This window comes from Ischnura elegans, chromosome 9 (assembly GCF_921293095.1).
Source record: "Ischnura elegans chromosome 9, ioIscEleg1.1, whole genome shotgun sequence".
Lineage (NCBI taxonomy): Eukaryota > Metazoa > Arthropoda > Insecta > Odonata > Coenagrionidae > Ischnura > Ischnura elegans.
Window position 1 is genome coordinate 25,774,438 of NC_060254.1, and position 27,900 is coordinate 25,802,337.

At 36.8% G+C, this 27,900-nt stretch overlaps 1 long non-coding RNA gene across 2 annotated transcripts in view; it reads left to right on the plus strand.

Moving 5' to 3' along the window:
• The window catches only part of LOC124165425, a 134,127-nt gene extending 113,341 nt beyond the window's left edge, over positions 1-20,786 (plus strand). Inside the window, exons 1-3 of one of the 2 annotated variants that reach the window (XR_006866226.1) lie at positions 3,638-3,693; positions 3,785-3,877; positions 20,751-20,786. This is a non-coding gene — a long non-coding RNA (uncharacterized LOC124165425). Of the gene's footprint in view, positions 1-3,637; positions 3,694-3,784; positions 3,878-20,750 lie in introns of those variants that run through there. The other variant, XR_006866227.1, reaches the window with a different exon arrangement.
• Positions 20,787-27,900: the final 7,114 nt, after the last annotated feature.

The following is a 27,900-nucleotide window of genomic DNA, read 5'->3' on the forward strand; positions in this document are numbered from 1 at the left end:
TAAGAATCAGATGACCAGTAGATGTCTCTCCCCTCAACGGTAGATCACATTATTGTCATTAGATATCGTTGTTCTTGGTCATCAAGTGAACTCGAAAATATAAATCCTGGAGCCAATGGGAATGTATATATAAGGTCCTATTCAATCCCATAGAAAGATGATTTCTGTTGCCATTTCGGTCGCATTTTTATCAGTTTCCAAAAATGTCCGCGGCGCGGTGATGAGTGCAATACGATCCACTTTTTTCCAATATTTTGCGGTAAAATGTTTCATTCATTGCGAGGAATAGCATTGACAAGTAATGAATTCGATAGATGATGTTATCATGTGCATAAAATTTGGTTAAAACCTATAAGAGCAATTAATATTATTATTATTATTACTTAATATTATTATTATTTATTTTTCCACAAGATTTACTTGGAGGTCTGCCAGTGTCGGGCCTAGCCAAGACACTGCCTCAAGGTACAATTCATTTAAAAACAATCTAACTGTCCTACATGTATCCAGTATTACAGAGTTTTGAATGTTATATTTGTTTGAATGTTATATGTTGTATTTCTTTTAATTTTTAATTGTTCAATTCCAAATTTAAGTGATGAATGTGTTATACCTGTTGGTGATATTATTATTTTTATTAATATTCTTTATTCTACAAGATTTACCTGGAGGTCTGCCAGCGTCGGGCCTTGCCAAGACGCTGCCTCAAGTTACAATTCATTTAAAAACAATCTAACTGTTCTACATGTATCCAGTACTACAGATTTTTGAATGTTATATATTGTGTTCCTTTTAATTTTTAATTGTTCAATTCCAAAATTGAGTGATGAATGTATTATTCCTGTTGATGATATTACAATGGGGATGATGGTGACCACGTCCTGTTTCCAGATAGTTTTTATTTGCCTTGCGAGGTCTTGATATTTTTGTTTCTTTTCCTCGTATTTCTTCTTAAGGTTGTGGTCAGCCGGAACTGCTATTTCAATTTTATTAATATTATTATTATTATGCACTTTCTCAGCTGATTAAAACCAGCTGGAAATATTCACCTATCCCAAGGTCAATTTAGGATTAGGCTCGGATGCTAAGGAAGAGAATTCACCCTATCCTACACTGTCCGATCATGCCCGACCCAGGAATCTTCTCACGATCTGGCAGGTCTGTAGTAAAACAGCTTTTTGCCCGAGGTTAATCAGTTGTTTTTTAATTCCCAGGTCTTCAACTTCTTTTTTGAATCTTTTAGACAAGACTCCCTCCGCAGAGATTATCAGTGGGTGTATGCTGACGTCTTTCAACTTCCAAATATTTTTTATTTCACCGGCTAAATTCTGATATTTTTGTATTTTCTCTCTTTCCGTAGACTCAACATTGTGATTTAGTGGCACTGCTACATCGACTATGTTTGCTCTTTGCTGTAATTTGTGGATCAATAAAATATCAGGCCTATTGTAATCTATGGTTTTATTTGTAAGTATCGGTCTATCCCAGTATAGGATGTGTGTATCTGTCTCTAGTACGGCGGGAGGATGGTATTTGTAATATGGTGGAGTATTTTTTAAAAGTCCATAGGTAGTTGCTAGGTTTTGGTGGATAATTTTGGCCAACTGGTTGTGCCTATTGAGATAGTCATTACCAGCAAGAGCTGAGCACCCCGAAGTTACGTGTTCAATGGATTCACCCGTTTTCCCACATTTTCTACATTTATCTGCAATTTCAAGTTTTAATATATTTTTTTCATAGTTGTGAGTTCGTATAACTCTGTCTTGAATTGCCATCACAAACCCTTCAGTCTCCGGGTATAAATAGCCATCTTGGAGCCATTTCAGAGAGGCGTTTCTGTCAACCCAATCCTCCTGTATGACTGTTGGGAACTTTCCATGCAAGATTTTAGACTTCCATTCCTGCTTTTGTTGGTTTAGGTCTGGTATTTGAACCCGATCTTGGTTCTCTCCAAAATTCAATGGTGTGTATCCCACGTCAGCCTTTATTACCGCTTTCATTAATGCATCTTTTGACGATTTTAAGGAGGATTTCATTGACTGTTCCTGAGATCGGCATTGTCGGAGAATATTTATTATGCCTCTACCTCCTTCCTTTCTTGGGATATATAACCTAATTACTGAAGCCTTATCATGTAGGTAAACATCGGAATTTATTCAAAAGTCGTCTAGTCAGTCGGTCCAGCTCATTTAGATCCGTGTCAGACCATTTTAAAATTCCGAAGGAGTAAGCCAGCACAGGCACTGCCCAGGTATTTATTGTCGTTATCATGTTCCTTCCACATAGCTTTGTGTTCAGGATCTTCGTCACCCGACTCTTATATGCATTTGCTCGAGCTTTCTTTAATTCAGTATGGTCTATCCGATGATTTTGATAAAAGCCTATGACCCATCTACTGGAAGTATCTCTATATCGTCTATACATTCCAGTGGTGTCTCAGGTTTTCCTTTATTTAAGTGAACACTGGCACATTTATCCAGTCCAAATTCCATAAATATATCCTCACTAAACGTTCTGATGAGTACCTGAAGTTTTTCTTTGGATTCGGCGTACAGTTTCAGATCATCCATGAACATTAAATGATTGACTCTAGTACCATTGCTTCGATTTAACCAATATCCGATGTTACATTTCTTTAGTAGAGTTGACAGTGGGTTTATTGCTAAACAGAACCATAGTGGTGACAGTGAGTCACCTTGAAATATTCCTCTTCGGATGTTTAGGGAACACATTTTCTGGTTTTGAAGGTGCAAATTGATTCTCCAGGTTTTCATCATCTCAGCCAGTAGTTCCCGTACTTTCGGATCTATTTTATGTATTTCCATTGTTTTTAACAGCCAATCATGGGGTACTGAGTCGAAAGCCTTCGCATAGTCAATATATCCTACATGGAGGTTTCTATGGTTTCGCTGAGCTTGCTTCAGAATTACAGCATCTATTGTTAATTGATGCTTGCAACCAAGTGAATCTCTTATACATCCTTTCTGTTCTTCTCCTATGAGGTGGTTGGTATCACAGTGTAGGTAGATGCTTTCAGAGATTAATGCAGTTAAAAGTTTATAAATAACAGACAAGCATGTAATGGGTCTGTAGTTTTTTGGATGACATGGATCTCCTTTTTTAAATAAGAGATATGTGTTTCCTTCAGTTAAGTATGAGGGAAGTAATTTCGGATCTCGTAGAAGTTTAGTAAAGCTATTAGCTAGTGGTCTGTGGCTTCTTGTAAAGTACTTAATCCAGAAGTTGTGAAGTTTATCAGGTCCTGGACAATTCCAGTTGCTTGCCTTCTTGATTTTAAACATAATATCCTTAGCAGTGAAACCTTCCAAAGACATTGGGTGTACTTCCTCCAAATGTTTCTTTATTCCATCCATTAATATTATTATTATCATTATTATTATTACTATTATTATTATTAATGATACCTTATTTCCCCGTGAAACTCGGATAAATTTGTCAGTCAGCGACACGTGTGGCGACTTTTGTAAACGCATTTAAATGCACGGTGGGTGACAACACTTTTACATCCCGACTTGAGGATCCTATTCTTGCAATATTCGCGCCTGGTGCTTTCGGAAAAGTCGGCCAATTCCACTCGGTCGTACGCTTTAAAGCCAAAAATCTCGCTCATTAACATTATAATTCTGGCAATGAGAGGCAGACTTGAAATGTACTGATTTAATATTCATAAAGGTGGGTGGTTACTGCTCCTAGAGCAGCTATTTCTATTCAATGGTAACGAGTTTTTATATTTATGTACTAATTAGCATTCCCAAAATTTCAGGAACCATTCCAGGAAAAGGACTGGTCTTCACCATTGCATCGCGTATGAGAACGATGCAGAACCTCAAGGAGATGTGTTAGAGATGAGTTGGAGGTAGGCCTTAATATATCAAACAATTAGCCATAAGTATCTGTAGGGCTTCAATCGATTTTGAAGACGAAATTGCGGCTTAAATGTTATTGTAGCATCGTTTAATGTTTTAGAGGAGGTTAAGGTGAAGGCGGAATCATGATGTAAAATTTACTGAATCGTTTTGCGTACATTTTGACTGCATGTTTACTCCTAGCTGCTACGGTAAATCTCTATTAATGAAATGTGGGAATAATAGAAGAATTTGTATCTACAGCTCGTGTGAGCTTAAAAAAAGAAGGCTGGGTATAATATGAATTAAGAACTCCATAATTTCATTATATTCCCCGGTCAGTGATGTAAATATTTGCTCAGTTTCTTGGGTGTTATTAAATTAAAAAATCAAAGGTAAACATTTCCATACAGAATTCAGTTTCTTCTTATGGTCGTCTCATACTAATACATATTGTAGAAAGCAATTCCAAAAAAATGTTCCCGCTAAAATCCGGTGCGCTTATGCATGACAAGAGGAATCTATCCTCAATATTTCTTGTCTGTATCTTGAGTAGTTTGGGGTTTGGTTTAGTGAACGAGTGGATTAGTCAGTCAGTAAAGACACGCTATCTTTATATGTGGAGAGTGAGTTTGGTAAGAGTTTTACTTGCCTGCATGTGTGCCATAGACGAGGGCCCTACCTTGCTGCACCGCCACAGAAATTTACCGATTTCGCAAGTGTATTCTTTAATCTTCAAATCAATTTGTATCAGTTGTATTCTAAGGTCACTAAATAATAATTTTATATGTGTTCCCAAAACTTTACATCATCAAAAGTATTTTACCAGTTCAGGCAGATTTACTATGGTGATGAATGGTGACTTACTACGAAATGTATATTTATTTTAAATTCTTTTTTATTAATGGTATTCCACCGCCATAAATAATTTATGCTAGGTTAACCCACAAAGTTTTATATTATCAAAGGTTTAATACTGGTTCAGGAAGGTTTACATGGAGCGATTTACAATATATTGCGTCGTAACACACTTCAAACAAAAGAGTAAAATTCATGTTTCAATTAAAGATTTTCTGCCTTATCTTACCGCATACCCCTGTTGAAAGGAGAGGGATCTCAGCTAACGCATCCATTGTTTTCTTTATTCGCTTTCGCTTTTTATATGGGAAAAGTTTGAAGCAGAGCGAAAGCCGAACTGTGTCCTCGAGATAGCGAATCTCTTCGAGATATTGCTCTTCTGAAAACTTTCCTGAAAGTAGATTCCCACGCGTTTTATCCCCTTTTAACCTCTTTCTCGCAGAGGTCGATAGATCGCCCTTAACCTTCCGATATTGAAATCTTACCTGTTTTACAATCTTGGCCCGCAATTCTTGACGTATATGTGACATTTTGCTTTATCCTGAATCACCGTAGATAAATCAATTCCCTGAGGTCTTTATAACAGTCAATCTTGTAGTTATTATGCACTAATGTATTAATTTTATATAGTAATACAATATAATAAGTTTATTACTCCTTACAGAAATTTACATTTCACTTACAAATGCTGAGTAATTATATGTAAACCTTGATGGAGAGCTTTTTACGGCTACCACCAAATAATAGTGCGTTATTCATTTAATGAAAGATACATAGAGCTCGTGTAGTGATACATGATAAACTCACAACAGCGTACGTGCGTACCTTAGAGCTACTTACTAACAGATTTTTAACAGACTAATTTACATCAATTTTTTACAACAATATTTGCTCTACACTCTCTTTGGTGAGAACCCAAGAATACAAGAGAGAACTTTTCGGTTAATACATTTTATGCTGACCGTTTCGAGCGAGATAATTTAGTGCATTCTTATGTACATGCTGAGGTGGAAATGTCTGATCATAATCAGCAATCAATCGTAATATTGGCTTGACACAGTTCTCCATCCAACTCTTCTATCTGATCCTATCCTGAGTAACTCATTCGACGACATCCCTTTTCTCTTCCCTACCATCAACCAGTCTTCCTCGAATGTCTTCACCAGGCCCTCTTGTCTCATAAGATGGCCAACTTAGTTGTCCTGTTTCTCCTCAGAGTTTTTAGAAAACTTCCTTTTCTCCCACACTTCTTAGAACTTCGTCATTGCGTTCTCGGCAGAACCGTTTTTATCTTCATCATTCTTTGCAACGCAGCAATTCGAATTGTTCGACTCTTGACATCTCTCCTGCTGTCAGCGCCCAGGCCTCACTTCCGATTAGAAGCATGCTCCATGTGAAGCATCTGATCAATTGTTTTCATTCTTATATGCTTAGGGCTAACAGCTGGAGATTGCTTTTTCAATTATGCTGTGGCAAATTGAACTTTTTGACAAACCATCATATCATTAATGTACTTTAAGGTGATAAAAAAATTAATTTTAGTTTTTTTTTCTGAGAGATTATATTTTTCTGTCGATATTTTCCATAGAAAAACTAGCTAATTGCTATGCTATTTCATTCCGCTAACTTAGACTTCAGTCACAGCATCTGTTTGCTAGTTACTCAGGAATTTTTGTGATCAGGTAGCTATGTTTTATCTTCGGTATGATAATGTTTTTGCGATGCGTCTTACATATGTGTTTATTGTCAAGGTTTCTGAAAAACCGAGCACTTGTATGTTGATTGAAAGCAATATAAGTTTAAAAGAAAGGCAAATCATAAATGAATTTCGCGGCTCAGATATGCATACGTGTATGAATAAAACTCTAAGAAAATTCATGAGGTATTATAATTATGGAAATATATTACTATTAGTATTAATGGAACGGAACACCTCAATTGTGGTGAGATTGAAACAATGAAGTCCCCATGTTCCATCAAAGCCCCTGATATTTTCATCACGCTAAATATTCACAAAGTTTTTGCATATTCAAATAAAATTATACGTGACAATCTTCGCAAACAGTCATAAGGATGGAAAAATTGATTGTATGAAAGTACAAGAAGATAAGAACATATATAAATTTGTAGGAAAAACCTAAGGATGTTGGTTAATATATCCTTTCCGAACAAAGACTCACCGCAGGAATATGTCTACTGGAAAAAGGAGTAGGAAAAGCTATCCAAAACGTACTTTTGTTTAATCTAATGTTTTTGTGGATGCAAAAAAATACGCCCATTAACTGGAAAGATGCAGAATATGCAGGAGATATTTAAGGATTTCTTGCGAATGAAAATGTATTTCGCCACTCTGTGCTGAAACCATATTCTTAAACAATCTAAATTACGTGCGCGCACGGCAAAGTTACAATTTCCTCAAAGAACCGTTCTTATTTTGAATGTTTACTTTTTCTCTGAAAATACGATATGAGTTTCAATCTTTCCAGTGGTATATTTTCGGATGAGAATGTGATGGAAAATTTTGTTTATATAAATGCATGTTACCTCTTCTATTATTTCAAGGATCTGATTTCAAATATCAACTTCTTGAGGCACTTCTCTGAGGAGCCCCAATCTCTACGCGAACTCCGACCACTCGAACCTTTAATATTGTTTTCCTCGCGTGCGTAAGTAGGTGTAAGATGATTCCCTTTATATCTGCCGAACGAGAGACGGGTGATGACGATATTGATCTATTCTCCACCTACCCTTCCTCGTGCCTACCCTTCCTTTACGAGGTAATTCCCGATGAACTAACGTATCGCAGCGATTAGACTCAAGGTAAATATCACTTGACACTGTTTTTTTCTCAATCTTCCTTTACATCCATTATCAAATGGCTCTCTCCTTAACAATCCATTATTTATCTTTATATTATCTACTATGTATATATATTATCTACTTCCTCATTGTCCGATGATAGTTGCTGCTCCTTTTCTACGTAGAAGCTGTCAGTATCTCTATTTTCTTTCCTCAGATGGTCTTCCAGCCTCAGAGACAAATCTGTCTTTGTGGCCCTTGTAGAAAAACCAAAGCCATTAAGCTGTTCCTTCAGCTGAACTATGGTTAAACCCTTGAAAAGTACTTTCATCTCCTTAATTTCAGCCATCTTCTAATACTTTTGTCCTGTCGCGGTCGCCAAGTTAACGTATCACAGCGATTAAATTCAATATATATATCACTTAACACTGTGTTTTAATCTCAATCTTCCTTTACATCCACTTCAAGATGGCTCTCCCTTAGCAATCCATTATTTATCTTTTCCATTATCATAGCATCGTCTCAAACAAAGAAATAAAAGAAATAAAAATAAAAACAAACATGCTCACAAATAAATAAAACAAACAACAAATGAAATTGTAAACAGAAAATAAACTAAACATATACAAACGTGATTTTGGTCATAAAGACAAATGCATCAGAACTCGAAACTCAGAAGTTCTTAAAGGTCATACCACTTCAAGTAGTGTAGGTTTTGAAATATTCCCTTTTCCATCAGAGAGTATGAGGAGAACCCTTCAGGGATACAACACACTGGGGCCGGGAACCAAGTCAGAGACTTATACGCCCGATCACCCGGGGAGGGGCTGGAGAGGAAGGGAAAAGGAAAAAGGCGCCGCCACGATAGGAGCCCGTCGACGCCTCTGGGATAGGATAGGTGCGGAAGGGAGGGGACGGGGAATAACACCTTAACGCTATGGAAGCGAAGAGGGCCCAACTGAATAGCGAAACCAAGCAAAGCTATTAATGTTCTTACGATTTTGGAGGATCATTCTATGATGAAGAATAATCCAACGATCAAATCGTTAGATCTCTTTTCCACCATTCGGATTCTGTTACGTGTGAGATTTTTCTGCAGAATAAGCCAGGTGAAGAGAGCATTCTAACAAAATCGGCATTTACTTTCAGCGCGAAATTTAGACGTAGAGGTAAGGATTCAGTTAATCATAACTTACACTTGGAGTATGTCTCTCCACGGAACTGAGGCAATGGACAATGACAGCCACGGAGAAATCACAGGAATAGGCCTTCTAAATGTGGAGCTAAAGAACAATGATGAGGATAAAATGGATCGACCGACGAAGTAATGAGGAAGTACTAAGAAGAGCAGGAGAGGAAAGAAGCCTCAGAAAAACCTTGACTAGAAGACGGAGCATCCTTATAGGCCACATTTTGAGACATGATGGCGTGATGAAGATAAATCTTCGAGGAACAAGTAGATGGCAAGAATGGAAAAGAAGGACCTCGAATGAAATATATTGAACAGCTAAAGAAGGATGTAGATAGAGAAGAAATACGTAGGTTTGAAAAGACACGCTGATAGGATAATTGAGTGGAGAACTGCGTCAAGCCATCATTAGGATTGTTAACCAGTTATGATGATGATGAGATTATTATATTTAAAAAAATTTCTATCGTTTTGAGGAATTTTGATTAATTTAAAAACAAGTTATTGGATTTTGATGCTTTCAGAAGACATTGAAGCTTAACTTTGGTGGTGGGGAAATATATGGAAACCACATGCTCTGATAGACGATTGTTGTGACGTCATTTTACACATCATTTTATTGGGGAAAATATCCGTGGGCAAAGTCCCCAGGTCTACAATTACGATGAAAGAAAATACGCAGCTATAGAGATGGAGATAAGCAAGAGTCACACCGTAGTGAATGTTTAAATTAGTAATTGAATCGGTTCTTTTGTTTCGCATTATGAGTATAAATCTAATACAGGAGGCCGGTTTCAATCATTAATGGAATAAAGTATGATATTTTTCCCGAAAGCTCCCATTAACCAATTTCTTTCGATTATCTTAGATGGATTTCTTGTAATTAAGAATTTCATATTTCCATGTATCAAATAAATAGGTGTTGAGGAGACCTCCTGATATCAGACTAAAAGTGATTAACACCTTGATTATCCTTCTACTTTAGCGAAGGAGGTACGTTTATTTATCCTGGGCAACGTTTACTGACATGCCTATTTAAAATGATTTAGCCGTTTGATTATCAGTGAAAAATGAGGCGAATGGAACGAACATGGGCATAATAAAGTCATAGCAAAACTTTCCAATTGAGTGATACCTTGGTTGGCTTTCCTTTTTTTTATAAACAAAGAACATTTACTGACGCTAACCAAAGTTTACTGTTGGACGTTCGTAATTAAACCAATAGCACAGAGATTTTGTCAATTATATATGAGTTGAAATTTTTCTGGAAACACAATATGCGAACCTTTCCAATTTCGATCTATGTGCACTCAGCAATATCTCATTGAATTTGCAGTGTCGAAAACATTATTTTTATGCACTCGATGCATTTTTTAAATTATATTTATAGAATGCCTGCCATTTAATCTTTTCATAGCGTTAGCCCTCCGTCACTGATTGACACTCTTATTATTAGATACTGGCCGGCCACCCCGCGTTACTCGGAAAGGATAGTACCCACAGAAGAGGAAACTTAAGACTTGGAGTGCATGGTTATATTGGCTTTTCAGTGGTAAAACATGAAAGAACGCAAAAAGAAACGCGATTTGTCGAAATTCGCGGAAAAAATTAAAGGACAGCAAGGTCATTCGAGGACCATTTTTCCTAAGAACGGTGAAGTTGCAAGAGAAGGCAGTGTTGAACTTGAATTCGCCAAATCGGCCTTCATTTCGTACACAGCGTGAACTAAGATTTAAAAACATGACAGAGTTCTTGGGGATGCTATCGGAAGGAGGGAGAGTAAGAAGAGGGAAGGAAGTTGTTGCTAGGTGGCGCTAAGCGCATTTACAGAGTCCGTTAATAAGAAAACGACTGTCGACAAAGGACGCGTCGGACGCAACCGAAAGTAGCACTACGGGCTTCAGGAGTACGAGATGCATCTAAGTACCACCTGTGGGCGCAACTCATTCAGCCATATGGAAATGAATTGCGGGCAGACTAACAGACATCCCTTTTATATATACAGGTAGATTACAGTTTTATGCGCACGTATATTTTTCTCCAAGCCCTCCCTTTTTCTCTGAGGTTTTTGTTGACTTGATCGTACCTCTAATCACCCGTCTTCCACGCTTGCCCTATATTTCCGTTCTAAACTTGCCTCCCTGGAAATGCTCCATCTAAATGTCCCCGGGGTCACGTTTTTCACTTGTTCAACGACGAATGAAATTTTAAGTGGAACTGGACGTCGACCACTTCTTGGTATTGATTAAACAGCTTTGGCGCTATTGTAGTCGGGCAATTTCAATTGTCTCTGGAATAACCCTCAGGGGCTGTGCGGTTGGAGCATGGAGAGACTGTTAACGTGGTCTTTTACGCCCTCTACCGTTGGCGAGATATTCTCGCTGGGAATACTAAAGCACTCCTTTCAATGTGTATTCGAGTGTGGCTTGACTACTTAACGGATGTGGTAATCGTTTACGGCTCTCTCCAACATACATACAAGATGATAGTGCATTAAACGAGACCACTATTCTTTCAAAAGTCGAGCTACGCTTGTTCTTTATCAGTAAAGTGATGCATTATGGCAAACACTAAATCAGGTATGCCATGGTGAACTGGGCATTCATTTCTAAGTTTCCTTAATTTTATCCATAAGTCAAACTTACATTAACAATTTTTTCATCCGAATGGGTATAAAAGAAGTTACGGTTTTCTACGAACGCAAAATGGCAGCTCCAATTGGAACGCTATTTTGTTAGTAACTCGTAAGGGAGAGGCGACCGACATTTGCGCCATGAGAGGAGGGTAGGGAATAAAGGGTAGATAGAAACCCGTCGTCGGAATTAGCAAACTCCTAAAGGAAACGCGCCAAGTGGACCAAGGCCTTACGTCCCACCCGACGGACGGAATGCTGTACTTGGAGCACCCACCGCAACGCAATCAAGCACGGATCAGGTATTCTCTGAGATATCTCCGCCGCATACGGTATTTGAACACGAGCCCAAGGAATGGGAAGGCGACCTCTAGCCACCACGCCTACCTCGTCTCCTATCAGTAATTTTTTGATGTATTGAGATGAGGTTTCACATCACTCTTACAAAATTAATATCCTAGAAAGGAACTTAACAATAAATTTACTAGCGCTGACCATTGTAGCAAAATATAACTAAACTTTTTTCGTTATTTCAAGACTCACAGAAGATTTAAAAGCACTGTCGGTATCGATGGTCCACAGTTGGTGAAATTTGGAGTTTTAGCAACGAAAATTTATTAACTTATTCTGTATAAACTTGTATTTTTGCTAAAAATTTTCCTACCGGGAGAGTTGCGCCAAGGGCTGCTTGATTCGTTTGAAAGGAAGAGACACGTTTGCATGCTTTCGTAGCCAATGGATTAGATAACCTAGGCATTTAAACCTATGTCCAATGAGAAGCTCTGGTTCATGATTCCCTTCGGTCGAAGCAGACTGGGATGAGTAACTCCAATGGGATTTTTCTCTTTCAGAATAATGTAATTTTATCAAAATTCTTCATGAAAAACCATGTTATAATGAAACAACAACACGCTTGAATGGTTAAAACTACAGCTGTGAAACAAAAAATAAATTCATTTTTAAGGGATGCTTAATCTACGATTACGAATTTTTATAAAGGATCAATCTTAGTAGATTAAGCGAATAAATAACGTTAATAATCGTAAAAGCGAATGGAAGTCTTATCCCAAAGGTGGATGTCTACCGTAGATATTAATTGGAAAGTAATAGCAGAGTTGCAAAGGTAGCAGAAGTATATAGAGTTCAATTTCCTCCGCAAAGAACCGCCTTTTTCAGTTTTCTAGGAAAATATTACAGATTAAGTACCTACTGACACAATTGCAATTTTTAAATAGGTTGAAAATGTTATTGTTCATTAATATGACAATTTAATTTAGTGAGAGTTTCACAGATTTTGAATTGATTTCGGGTGTATTTTCATTGTAAAATGTTGGTCGTTACAAAATGGTATAGCCCCTATTCGCAATGAAAAAGTGGTGAAAAAAATTATTTTACTTACTTTTAAACAGTGTTTTCAATGTTGTCACTTTACTTAAAAGAAATAGCACGAGCTGGCTTCTCTTGTGCCAACAATTTTACGCACAGTTTTTCACGTCATTTATTATCGGTGCTATTTCTCTTTCGGCCGGCCACACCTTGAGTAGGTATTCAGCGAGCGTATGGAATCCTTCACAGAAAGGCTTAACACTTTGCGGCTGTTCAGGTGCCGTATGATCCAAAAATGCGGATTTTTTTTTTCTCGCCAACATGTTTGAAATTGGATGTAATGAACAGCCAGTATCACCAAACTAAAATTTTAAATTTTTTCGGTATAATTGGGTAATTTATTTTCCACGTCGATTGACGTGATCCGTCGTTGAATATGGTCCGTGGTTATGCAACCCGTATCACAGCAGGTTGTGAATTTTCTAATGCATAAATGCATCTTATTTAGTCGCTAAATATGAACGATTTAAACAAGTAGATACTTAATCCGTATTGAATTATAAGTCTCGTGCCATTAACTGAAAATATGAACTCCGAATCCCATCTGACGATTTTTTTTTTGATTGTACATTTTGTACACAAAACATGTTTGGACGTTCACCTTAGCTGGGGAGAATATACATTTTGATGTTGATATTCTGCACATATTTGAGGTAAATACCGGTATTAGGTACTCAATAAAACTCCGTAAACTTAATAAAATAAAAAGGAATGCTGCATGATTCGTCAAACACGTCTACGGGCTTACAGATAGCGTTACAAAGATGCTAAATGAATTAAGCTGGGTGCTGTTAGAGAAACGGAAGCTGCTCGCTAGGCTTAAATTGCTTGATCAACTTATGAATTGATATTTTTGACAGCTATACGCAGAAAATTATATAATAACTCCAGCCCAATTCCAGGTCCAAGGGAAATGATAAATTAAGAGAGAAATATTCCCGAACAGTTTCGAAATTCGTTTTTCCTCCGAACCATAAAGGACTTCATTAAAATATTTGGCGGAATTTCGTAGAAGAATTTCATTTTTTATGTGTTAACGGCTGATATCCTAACCAAAGACCAATTTCAATGCCCGGCGGGGTAGGGGAAACTAGGGAGGAATGGGACTGTGGGAGGTGTGGGGTAGTTCAAATTTCTCTCTCTTGATTTAGGTTTTTTAGCTCTTGATTTACTCACATGTATGAGAAGCAGTAGCTGCATTTCCTCGTAAAATGGCTCCTAGCTCACATCTCTGATTGTAAATTAAGAAGAGGATATTGGTTTTCACACCAATTTGGAAACTTAGGTGAGATGATTAAACTGTAAATTTCTATCACTTTAATTATGACTTTCTTTCGCTGGAAGCACTGATGAAAATGTATGTCCTTTTGGTTTATAACTGATAATATGAATGACATTGAGTTGTTTTTCAAAACCTAATAATACATGTGAAGTACAAAATGGCCCTTAAGGGAGGTCTGGGACATCAGATATGTGGAAGGAATGGGATAGTGCCCCACTCCTTCCAAGAACTATTATTTTTTTAAAGTTTTATTTTATAAGGTATTTCAATTTTTAGTATTAGGTACTTATGCCTAGTAAGTAATCCATAATGGTGGTAGTGAAAAAATTCAGATGTGGTACAAGTGCCAAATTGTACCATTCTGGAAGCTGTGAAGATGGTTTGTGATGAAGGCAAAATATGTGAGAGAGGTAACAAGAGTAAAGAAATCATAAAAATCTGCATTATCAAGATATCTAATGAAAGCGTTTGCTCCCAGATACAAGGACAGTATACTTCTCCAAAGTAGTTTGACATGTGGAAAGGCTTTTCTCTTTTTTACTACACATAGGAAAGTTGATAGTAATGAGTATGATGATGGATATTATGCATAATTCATGCGAAAAAGGGGAGCCAATTGAAAATTCCTCTTCCCTCAACAAGAAGACATTAGTTTCATTAAAAAAAAGATATTATCTGAAACTCATTTCTCCAATTTTGATTAAAGGCATTGAAAGAGTGAAATCTTTATTTACAATTACTGCTGCTACAATAAATCGTATAAATATGATCAAAAATAACTAAAATATCTATGATTTACGTATTTTTAATCGAGCATTTATTTTATTACCATTTTTGCACACATACATTAGTGTCCCATTCCTCCCACTTAACCGTCCCATTTCTCCCGGAGTGAGGGAGGACTGAGACAAATGTTATAAGGTCAGAAAATGCTAAATTCCATAGTACTCAGCCATTCTAATTTCTCGAGGAATTTTGTATGGAATTTTGAAGGGTCAAGGCAACTAAGTGTCAAAAAAATTGATTTAAGCCGCTAATACTTTTCACAAAAAATTGTATTCCAAAATGTGTCCCAGTCATCCCTAGTCTCCCCTAGTATTAATGTATAGCAGCCTTGAGAGAAGATAAAAATGTACGTATCGGGTAGCCATTAATCGACAGAAATGATATAGGCTTAATATGGTGGATGTTTAGCATACTGTGAATTAAAACTTAGGGAAATTTGCAAAAAAACGACAAAAATGTGAAATATATTGGAACAGGTCGTGTGAATTAAAGTCTTTTTGTAAGATTGCCATAATTTTTGATTTACAACCTATTTTCCCTCTAAATTTTTGGGGAGGTAGAATTTCGCTGAAGAGCTTTCCCTTTTTGTGTGTGAACGGCAGGTGTCCTAATACACACCCGCCATACGCCTTTTGAGGCGGCATGCGGGGTAGCATGTAGGTGTAGATCAATGTCTTCTTTCGTAGCTGTGTCACTGTCAATTTTACCTACCGGTAAAGACTTCTTAAAAACATGTAAAAACTCTTCTCGGGATACCGCGCGGGTAAGATTATATGAGAGCCCCTTTAAGGGATCCCGCGCGGGTATGATTATATTATAGGGGCTCTCATATAATCTTACCCGCGCGGTATCCCGAGAAGAGTTTTTACCTGTTGTTCGCCGGGAAAGTGTAAAGTCTTTCCTAAATACATACTTTCCCGAGTTTTTCTACCCTTACTGTGAAATATTTTAAAGGCCAGATTGGCTTTAACATGTGCTTCTCTAGCCAGAAAGGCATTTTGATCACAAACCTAAACTATTTTTCATTTATTTCCAATGTCGCTTCTCGTTTAAAGCAAGAGGCTAGCAATTTTTATCGAAGTCTCTTTAGAATTCCTTCCACCTTCTATCGGAGTCTACTTAGAAATACTCCATATACGCCTAAAACTTTAAAATTAGTCCTGAATGTTGCGATTTCGAAATGCATTACTTCCAAGATATCAGTAAAATATTCTGTCAAGTTTTTTTTTCCTTTTAAATTCATTCAAAATATCAAAAAATGGACTCGAAGTGAAGACATAGACTGTTTTCTAAGAATTTGAGAGGGAAAAAAAGTTTAACACAATAATTGAACTGCAAATCAAGGCGTTTGAAAATTAGTATCATGCTTTATATAAATTAGTGCCAAAATTTTAAAACAACATTACCACAATTTTTTTCTGCTATGGCTTATTTCACGGCATTTTGAAAAAGCAAAAACCAAAATTTGAGTCGCAAAAGGAGAGCAATGATTGATTCCTTACAAAATATGCCAAGTACACTAGAGAGAAAGAGAAATTTTCAAGGCGTTATTTTTATTTTTTAAAGACATTCTCTTCTCTTATAAACTTAATTTGGCTGAGCCCAAGATATGATTACACAACCAATGCATCCTGCTAACATTACCTTTTCACATTAAGAATACTTTATCCTGCAGTTCACGTCAATTAAGCGTGGACATTAGGAGCATTAAGCCAAAATTATCTCGGATCATCTAAACTGGAAGTATGGAGCGTTCTAAAAAGGTATTCCTTTTTAATGAGCTTTAATACGGATCACTGGATGAATGGATCTGTTATCTAGTATATAAATTACAATCATGCAACCTTTTTGTGCTCTTTTATTAGGTAGTTGGAAGAATTTAAGATAATGCAGGCGTCATTCTGGCATCTTCAATAAATTCCAGGAATATCTTTTCTCATCTGTGGTTATTAAAGGAAATTTTTACCTCCTTTCTTCACTATTTGGTTCCAATGATTCTTTCCCATGGATTACATCGACGTTTTTTATATTTGGCCCTTACAGTACAGTAGCGCACAATTTCTCAAATTTCCCGCGATGTTAATAATTTTATCAAAAGACTGAAAGCCATCCGGTTACTCTTACCTCATCAAAATAAAATTGGCAAAACTTCTTAGTATTGTCTAATCGTGAAGATAGAAACGAGATCTTTAGGGAAATACGAATCGTTAGAAAAAATCGATTGAAACAATAATTTACTGTATAAAATCAGGAAATAAAACTTTGTAAGGTTTACTGTTGTTTAATTATTGGCACGACCCGGGTTTCGTAACTTGGTTACATCGTCGGGTGACTGATCTTGCATGCATCATTCATTTATACACAAAGTACACAAGTGACTGATTAATTCAGCACATTGCAAAGGTTAATGGCTATCAACCAGCAGTAATTGATAACATCCTCAATAAAGTGCGGAAGAAACAGGCCTTATCAATGGTGTCCTCTCTCTCCCCCATCAACACTGCAAAATATTGCTGCAGGATTCCCTTCCTAGGAAAAATGTCTCATTCTGCTGCCTCCTGCTTCCCGATAGATAAATACAGAATTGCCAATTCACCCCCTCAACTCTAAAAACATTGTTACCCAACTGCAAAGATCGTTTCCCACCAGAAAGAAGAAGTGGAATTTACGGCCTAAAGTGCGACGATTGTGGTATGAAATACATCGGCAGAACCGAGAGGAGTGTTCAGATCAGAGTGAGTGAGCATCGCAACTGCTTCAGAAAGAACAAAGATCAATCCAACTTCGCCAATCATCTATTACATGACAAACACAAAAAAGACTTTAAGCCGGACATCCTACACTCAGAAGGAAACAGGAGGAGACTCGATGCCCTGGAAACGTTGGAGATTATACAACATTTAAAGAACAGCACCCCCCTTGCCAACGAACAAGTGCTCCCCTCCCACTCCCCTCTCTTTTCCATCCCCATCAATGATCTCCTTCAGTGACAACCTTTAAATTTTCAAGTGCCTATCCACCTGTGTGCCTTTAAAAATTTCCAAGAACGAATACTACGCAATGCTTTTACCAAAATTCCCCTAGTGACCCATGTCCTTCGGGGAAATCATTAACCCATATCAGCACCTTCCACAGCCGGACTCAACGACCTTCCATGGACTATTGTGATTTAGAAAACTCAATGTACCCCGCTAATCCTCTCTTTCTTTCCCAACACCGCCACCTTCTTTAGTTCTCGTCTCCTCACCCACTTTAACCCCGCCCTCCCCTGGCTGGCCAGATACCAATCCTCACAGGAAAAACCCTCTTCCCAAATCAAGGCTGCCCCTTTTCCCCTTACCCCCCCCCCCTCTCACTATTAGATTCCGTGTTTAACCCTCACCCCCGCCCTTTCAACCAGTCCTTTTTCTTTCCGATAGATGTCCTCACTGTCACTTGTGTACTTTGTGTATAAATGTATGATGGATGCAAGATCAGTCACCTGACGATGTAACCAAGTTACGAAACCCGGGTCGTGCCCATAATTAAATAACAGTGAACCTTACAAAGTTTTATTTCCTTACTTCCAATATGGAGAGGTTTCACAAAGTAAAGCCTGAAGTTATTAGTAACATTTTGTATAAATTCAGCTGAATCTTACTCATATGTTTTCGAATAACCCGTTCATCATTTGCTAAAATCAATTCCTGTTTATTATGCAACTAAAATAAAAATTCGGACATCATTGAAATCTTTTCGTTTAGCAATGCTCCTGTTGGGGACGTCTTTACCAGATACCTTTGCTCTCTCTGTGGGAATTTATTGCTTACGCCGTCCATATTTCAGCCTTTGTGGGAAGGCAAGTTCCTATCTTCCGTTTGGTGAGCTCATATTGATTCATATTTCACGTCCGGACCTTAAGCGATGCCCATATTCTCTTTGCGTTACCCCACCGATCGTCCTTCGGCTTTCTCCCGTTTCCAAAATCGCGACCAAAGAGTCAATCGTTTAAAGTTTGATTAGGTTCTATCGCCTCCGAAAGACCTTTTATGCCTTAGCTCAACATGCGAAGGGGGACAATGGGTTTGAACACCGTTTTGCACTTCAAAGTGGGTGGCTCGTGTATGGCATTCAAATTTAATTAAAGTTGCCCTCAGAAGGCCTGCCAACCAACGAGAAATTAACGCCTACTCGATGAAATTATCTCTGAGATTAACTCATTGTCCATCCCAAAGTGAACACATATTTCCTTTTTATCAGTCTATCAAGCGGACGTCAGAGATGCCTACGCAATATTTAAAGTTATTAATTCTAATTCTGGATTTAATAATAAATTCACCAATGCTAAATGAAACGTTACTGTTGCAACAGGAGGTTATCTATGTGAATAAATGCTTTTTTTGTATGAAAGAAGCTATGTAAGAGTTTAATAATATCAACGGTGTTATTTTTAATTGAATTTTGATGTTTCAGTAAATTAGCTGTGAAATATTTTGAAGTTTATGCAACTGATTAGACATTTCCAGGCCATAAATTAATGCATTGGAGCACTATGAGTATATTCATCTTTTTAAAGTATTGAAATGGTCGTGTCTTCAGATATTAAATACCAAAGTTTATAGTCAAAAGCCCTTGGCTTGAAAATACATATCATCCGAGTCGTAAGTTTCTTCATTTCATGGAAGCTTCATTTAATTCCATTCGAAAAACATTAGGATAGTACTGTTTTTTTTTAATATATCAGCAATATATTTATATCCGTTAACCCATAATTTCTTAACTTTTGTCTCCTGTAACTTTATTTTGTCATAATGTTGAAGTTACAATCTTATAACCAAGTTGACTTTCCTACTTCATAGTTTGATTCAGAGATGGAACTGCGACCCCGTTTTCTTAGCATCGTTTTTTGTATTTGTATGTAAATAAGGAGTCAAAAAAGGGAACCTAAAAAGAAAAAATCAGCTTTAACAGCTTAAAGACTTAGAGATATTTTTTAAATTAATCAAGCATCAAAGGATATTCACGTTAATACATTATTCTACAAATTGCTATTTTCTCATCACTTTCAAGTACAATTTTTAAAGGAACATGAGAGGCCTGGGCTCACAACTTTTTTGCGTAGATTTCACATGTAGAGGCTCATTAACCTTTTGAAGATAAATTTAACTTGACCTCATTGCATATGGCAGCAAAGTTCGCCCAGCCAGTGTCATGGTTCGGTTGAATTCGATTTTAGCCGATCATGCCCAGCGGGAATCCATGTCACGGCGCCCAGCTCAGAGTTTGGCAGTGCGATTGAAAGAAGATATATGTTAAATAAACCAGAAATGTGTAAAAGAAAGCAATGAACGTCGATGGCAGTCTCTGAATTTTATTTTTCTTGGATGAAATGTTCTTAGTTTATTCCAAATAAGAGGTTGAGGAAATAAATTTTGGTATTGAAGCGTGCAATTGTCAAGGGACGTGTTTACTGAAAATAAAATCTTGACTCATTATTTTCAAGGAACATGAACTGAGAGCCGTAATGATGCCCCTTAATGGGCAATTATAAAACGAGCTATACGCCTCCTAGTCTCTTCAAGGCTCAAGTAAAACGAAAAATGCAGGGAATTTCGTTGTTAACTCGGTGAAGTGCAACGGGTATTTTTAATTTGTGTAGTTTCTGAGCTTATGCCCTATTTAACTTGTTTTCGCAAATTATTATTGCTTTGGACTCGCATATTACAGAAATATAGAATACCTTGTTTAAACCGCAATCAGTGGGGTCATGGAAAAATTAACAGTGACGGAACGCACGTTATTTTACTTTTTTACAAGTTCATCTGTTTTTTTATTAGTTACGTCTGCATATTTTAAATTTAATATGCCTTTGATTAATCAATATTAAAATTTTTGTTTTGAATACAAATATATATTTATTAGAAATTTTGATGCACCAAAATTGATAAAAGTGTTTTTTATTTTCCTAAACAGTGACGGAACGGCATTCAAGTGTAGCTTACACGAAGCCATCTTGTCTCCCAATCTTGGATATTTTCGCCAAAATGTTCTGAAGTTTTTCCATTAAAAATGAATAGACTTCGAAATAGCTCATTCCAAGTTATTTTATAGACTTCCCTGATGTTCGCACAATTTGGGGGTTTTATGCAGGTTGCATTCAATCTTTGATTTGTCATGCGTCTAAAGAATATAGCGGAAGAGTCATATGTCATTTCTGGCAAGAGTTTAGGACAATGCCGGGAAAAAGGCAATCCAAGGGCTCCCTCAATCGGTTAACGCATGGGGACAAACATTGAGCCCTATATTGACCTCTGTTGCTCATTGGTTGGTGTTCCTTAGGATCAATGTAAGCAAAGCTGAGGTTATGTGAGGAGCGATTAGATTTTTCAGTTGCCCAAAGTTAAGGTTTCAAGTATATTTTTAAGTACCTGGGAATGTGAAAAGCCTCGGTTATAAGTCATTTTGAAGGGAATATTTTACTTTTTTAAAGAATACTTTTACATTGTAAAAGCAATAGTGGCCTAAAAAAAACAGAATTATGCGATATATGTGAGTTAATTAGATAGAGACTGGCGTGACGACTGTGCATTTAGCTGAAAAAATTCCATCATCACATAATGAGCTGAAGGGAATTATTCTACATTTTCGGCAAAATGCCTTAAGTTTGGGGGCCTTAATTTCGTTTAGTTTTACTAATTTACTTACAAAATAGATTATGTCATTGTTATGGGATCACTTTAATACAAATCTCAGGCATTTATTAATACTATCATCAAGGCCAGTCTGTCATTTACTGTACATTTATGTGGACGTTGCATATGAAACCTCTAACCTTTACACCGTTAGGTAAATTTAGCATGCAATTTATATTAAATTTGCGTTATGCAATTTAAATTAAATTGCATAATGTTTCACTTAAAAAGCTTTACGCGAACGGGTCATTGCTATCGTTTAGTTGTTATTTCCTTGAGGAATGATTGACTCACTGAACGGTTTATTTTAAGACTTTCCGAACGGCTATTAAATGCGGTCATTTTCACTCGGAAACAGAATAATCCCCTTGGTCCACGACCTTAAAAACAGCTTGTTTTTACTTAATGTGTGAAATTGTGGAAAGTCATTTATTCACGATTTCGTTCCTCGAAACTCTTTAGTTTAATTGGCAACCACTCAAAATACTTCACGTGTCATGCTTTTATTCTCTTTCATACATGGAGGCTAACGTTTAATTTTTTGATGCATGCCATTTTTGGTCATTCTTGTGCTAAACAATCTAAATACAGCCAATACATATTTGTGACCTCATTATTTTGTTCAGTATAGTAGCATAATTTGTATACCATACGAAGGTCCCAACTGACTATTAATTAAGCTGATTATTAATTAACTAAGCTCCAACCTAAACATTTCCGGATATACCACGGCTGCAAGCTACCTAAATATGCTGCTCACACTTAAAGGAGCCTGTAATAAAAGGCCGGATAAGAAATCATCCGCATTTCTTTGAAAATTGCAGTAATCTTACTTATTGTTCACCAGTTTTCAGCAGAAAGATCAAATTTTACGGCTTTATTTTACTTTTATCGAGTATTTAGAACGCGTAAAAGTATCTCATTTAACTTTCTGGTATAAGCAATTTGAATCTGAAAATAAATCCTTTGTATGTCGTCAGTTAAAAAAAAGGAAAAACATATTTTGGAGTCCACTTCGATAGACGTATCTGGTGCCATGCCTTTAATTATGATTTTTAAAAGTCCAATTCCAGTTTTCCAGTTTAATATTGAGAATCCTTTGGAATCTCTTTCAATTTTGTCAACGAAAGCACAAAATTATTATGAATTCAATTTTTTTCAGGTATGAAGACTTATATATTCGTAATTAATAGTCAGTTTAAGATTGTCGATAACGCTACAATAACGCTAATAAGGAAATTAAGTCTTTGTATTTGAGGTTGACGTAAATGCGTAGCAAACCAGTTCAGTTGATTAAAGCATATATTTATGATCTCTTTTCCACCGAAGTATAATTTCATGTTCAAAATGATTTGATTTCAAATGATTTTTGAATTACGAAAAAAGGTTTCGCAATTAGAATTTTTTTCTTTAGCGTACTAGAAAGAATCAAGACTTCGTAATGGCTCGTCATCAATGTAGACTGAGTTACTTATCTTCATTAAGCAATTGTAGCGATCTTTCCGGGCTACACATCCAATTTGATGGAACTTAGCGTCGATAATTACAGCGCGCAAATGGACCTGATCAAATAAACTCACATTGATATGCAAGAGTTGGGTGATATCATTCATCCGTGAAGGAGCTTGCTACGCGTTTTCTTCGGATGATTTGAGGTGGCGAATAACTGGTAAATGGATTTAAGTGATTGCGGAATCCCAGGGACCAATGGTGCACATGAATACGAAGCCGTCGGAAGGCCTCTACTAATTATGCTGTTTCATAGGCTCTACGCCATTTTTATACGAGGGGATTTTTTCCAACCTTCGATAGCCTATAAATAGAAGATAAATCGAATTTTTATTTCATAGCTAATGCGCACTTGTAGTTACTTTTCGAGCCAATTGCCTATACGATTGACAATTACATATTGGAAGTACTTGTGGGAAAGGTATATAGTGTTAGGATTAAATATTTGTATTTTCGCAATAAATAGCATTTAAGATGGATTGATCAAGATTTATTCCTACACTTTGACTCTAAATTTATCGAAAAATAAGCATTAGCATTGGAACTCACCTCGGTATGCATTCCTTTTTTATTTTGAAACAGCTTTAAAAAGCTGTAATAATAAGTATGTTTATGCGACTGCCTCTCAGCTTAGACTGACGGCTTACGCTCGAAAGTGACAGTGCGTGTGGTACGTATGGTGTGCACAAGGGTGAACCTCATTTTGCCACTTGTTTTAGGAGCGTATCGTAATATCCCGTAAAAGTCTTGTACCCGGATGGTCATCACAAGTATGATTTTTTTATTAATCGTTTAATATTTTCTGTTCACCATTCTGCATTAAAATTTCGACATTTTCCACGAAAAATGTGAAAATTCGTTTTTGAGCGAGAACTCTTTTTTTGCAAATGGATATTACTTTGGAGTTTAATTAACATTTAAGACACCTATATGTCTCTTGAAAAATTACTATCTGCTAGAAGAATTCATGCGCTAAAACACCCGCATGTCACATGTATTGTGAGCGATTGGAGTTTGAGGAAAAATCTTACCCTTAACTGGACATCGAGTCTACACTTTAAGCAATCTTATACCATCTGCCTGGCATACAAAACCTAAGAAATTTGGAAAAAAATCTAGACCTTATAACGCAGACACATATTCTCATGGAGAACGATTACGTCAAGAAATTAAAACCTTTCACTCGTAATCCATATTAATATTTAATATGTGATAAATAGTTAGCAAGTTCACTTCGTGGAATGTTAACGTGATGGAATCAAAAGTAAACTCTGTTATGTTCCACACAATATTTATTAAAAATCTCAACCGGTTTGGAATTTTTCAGGCCATTATCAAGAAGTACAATGTCCTGAATAGGTGAACACGGGGAAAGCTTTTTTTTTATAAATACCGAGTGGAATATATTAAAGTTCATTTTTGAACGTATCTATCCTATTGTGATTATCATTTTGCGAATCACGCATTGATATTTTATATTAATTAATGTGTGCTCGAAGTTGTATCCGTCTGAAACTGCGTTTTTTAGATATTCCGATTTTGTTAGCATTCTGAATATGATCTTACTTCCGGTGTAATTATATTCACTGTGAATGTCCTAAGCACTGCTGTCACCTGGGGGCCTCCCTTTTATTAAAGCTGGAAAGCTTGTAAATTTCAGTGCATGTCATCAAAGGTTTGTACCACGCGAAAATTCGTGAAATCCCACGAGGCGACTGAGTACATGGATATTCTTCAATTTAATTTCATTTTAAATCGGTATTTTGGTATTTATAAACACGAGAGAGATATTATATACAGAAATAGAATACCATCCACTCATATATTGTTTGCATATAAATTTGATACTTAGCCTTTGTCCTTAAGATAAAAATACTTTTTTTTTTGTTCCATGCAATGAAGTTGGAAAATAATTATTGGATACGAAGTCAGTATGTGACGGAAAGTATAGGGCAAATAATATACTGGGTAGATCAGGAGATAATTTTTTTCTATTAAAATTTAACTGAGTATTTTCTGTTATTATACTTACTTATTTCTTTATTTTTGCACCATATTGTCTTCCCCTAGGCTCTTTCAAAACTTGGGGCCACGATAACCTTGTACAACTTTTAATTTTCTCGTGCAAACTTTAGATTAGACATGAAGTTAGAACTAAGAGGTAATATTTTGGAATCTTAAGTTGTGGTGAAATATACGAGACAGTATAAAAATGGGCGAAAAAATTGGATAAAAAGGCAATAGGGAAACTCATTTTGCGATCAATGCGGTAAAAAATCGTAAATTAACTAATTCTACGCAAAAAATGAAAATTTGATTCAAGGTTTGAACCCAGAATCCCTCGATCAATCACTCAATTGGCTTGGCTACCAAGCCTACCCTTTGCAGACAACTCTTCCAATTTCTGAAAAATAATGGCTCGCTTACTGAACAAGAATATTTGGGAAAACATCTTAAAGCACGGTTTTCAATTTTTTCAGGTGGTATATTGGTAAGTACCTCTGTTGTAACGTAGTTGGACTGCTTTCCGTCCACACTGATTTATTTTTCTAAATAGTCTCGCAGCAAAATCAGTAGTATGGATACTATGGTTCCTTGGGAATCGTTCCAGCTTGTTTTTTTATTTTATTTTTTTAAGCTGTGGTTAGATGCTTCTTGCCGAATTTCTTCACGAATCCATTCTGTATAAGCATTGCAAAATCTACGCATGAAGATTTGTTTTTTTTGTTAAACACAAAAAATACTCTCAGCTAGCACACTCTTCGACGCGAGTAAATATGATAACGGCTTTCGTCTTTTAAGTCCGCAATGAATCGCGCACTACGATGTTACTTTCGTGTGAAACCCACGTGCTTAACCTCTAGATCGCACATAAAAATCCAAGGTATTGCCCTGAATTGAATCACAGACACAACGGCGGACAACCGGAAAGGAAGTTGCGGAAATTGTAACGCGCGGCGGCCATCTTGAAAAAATCATTACAGTTTGAATAGCGTCGAGCTCGCTCGAGTTGCGAATTTAAACACTGAATATTCGTTCCTAGAGGGCATGTGTACATTTCCATATTTAGGTGATAAAGATGGTACTATCCCGCGCTAAACAGTTATCAAGCACCGACCTGTTGAACATAACGTGAAGAGGTACGTAATGAATAGATGTAACATAATCTTACATTGTACTTAAAAAAATGTTCAGTATTACTATCGCAAAGTGTTATTCCCACCAGAAGCTAGGTTATGACCTCGTGCTTAGATATTACCGCGTTTAATTACTCATGTAAATGGAGAGGACTCCATAAAGTTCTATGAAGTTAAATCCTCTAATACTACGCCGATACTCACTCATGTTGAAGGACGTTGAGTAGGTGGAAACTTTTGGGAGTGTAGCGTTATCAAATATTCTCATTCTTCATAGTGAGAAATTTTTGCCTTGCTTTATATACACTGTGGGAAAAAGATCAAAGTGAGCAAAAATAGAATGTAACCTTCTATTTTTTATATGAAATAATTATTTCGTTAATGTCACACAACGTGACACAAAAGCAAATGTTATTTCTAAAGTTCTTAGAAGGCCTTGGGGAAAATATTGATTCCTACGATCGGTGACCTAAGGTGTTAAACTACAGGGAATTTTCCAGAAGGACAGAACTGGGAAATTTGAGGTGAACAAATGATAGCTTCATTAACACCCACCAGATGCCCTCGCTAATTTTCCGTAGAATTCTACTGCACAGCAAAGGTAAGAGAGGACTTTTTTCAGGGAAATACAAAGCAAATGCAGGCTTTACGTGGGCGCGTGCAGGTTAAATTTCCAAGAATGAAAGGCAAAGGAAGGAATAATATTATGAGACGGAAGAGCGGTTTTGAATTGCTTCGAGGGAGGCAGGTGGGAAAATTTGGTGAAAGTAGTCACTTCAGTTCCTATAATTTCACACAATGACTTTGAACTAGGTATCATCTATCATATATGTATATAATTACAGGAATATCATTTCCTGTATTTCCGTATACGCTCCGTTAATACGGCACCTATAATGTGCTAAATAACGTATCATTTTAAACGTTGAATCACCGGCCTCTTTCGTAAAAAACAATCTCAATCTTAATTTCACTGTATACCTATTTGAATCATAAGTTTCGATTTTTCCATGTCGATTAATCGCTCGAGGTTTATCAACTCCACACATTCTTTCATTCTTAACTCGTAAAAAACTTTAACACAAAAAAAATAAAACTTTAACACGACCCTAGTTTCAACGACTTAGCCTCATGACCCGGTACGATGATTTTTTTTGTAACCACCAGATTATGACGCTAAGTCGTTGAATCCGGGTCGTGTTCAAGTTTTATTTTATTTATGTGGTGTAGTAAAAATTTCCTCACTGAATAAATTTTGTGATGGAATGCCACAAAGTTTCCCAAGATCATGTTTTATTTCTCCCAACAAGTAAGAACGCCTGCCACTCGCCGATTGAGATGGCTTGCGGGGAGTTTGTATGTAGGTGCGGTGGGTTTGGGATCGGGTGCAGAAAGACTTAATCCGCGAACTGAATAAAATACAAAGGAAGGCTGCGCGTTTCATCAAAAACTGCTACGGGCGTACAGACAGTATTACCCAGATGTTAAGCGAATTAGGTTCGGAGCCGCTGGAGTCTCGGAAGCTGCGTGCTAGGCTTAGATTGCTTGAACAATTGATAATGGATATCTTTAAGAGCTACACGGAGAACACAATATTAGAGCTACACTATATTTCCAGGTCCGACGGAAGCGATAAATTAAGAGAGGTGTTTTGCCGAACGGGTAATTATGGGAATTCGTTTTTTCCCCGAACCATAGAGGACTTTAATAAACGCTAGTCCCAACTTCGTTAGAGCATTTCTTTTTCTTTAGCTGTAAACGGCTGGAGTCCTAACACTCCCAGCC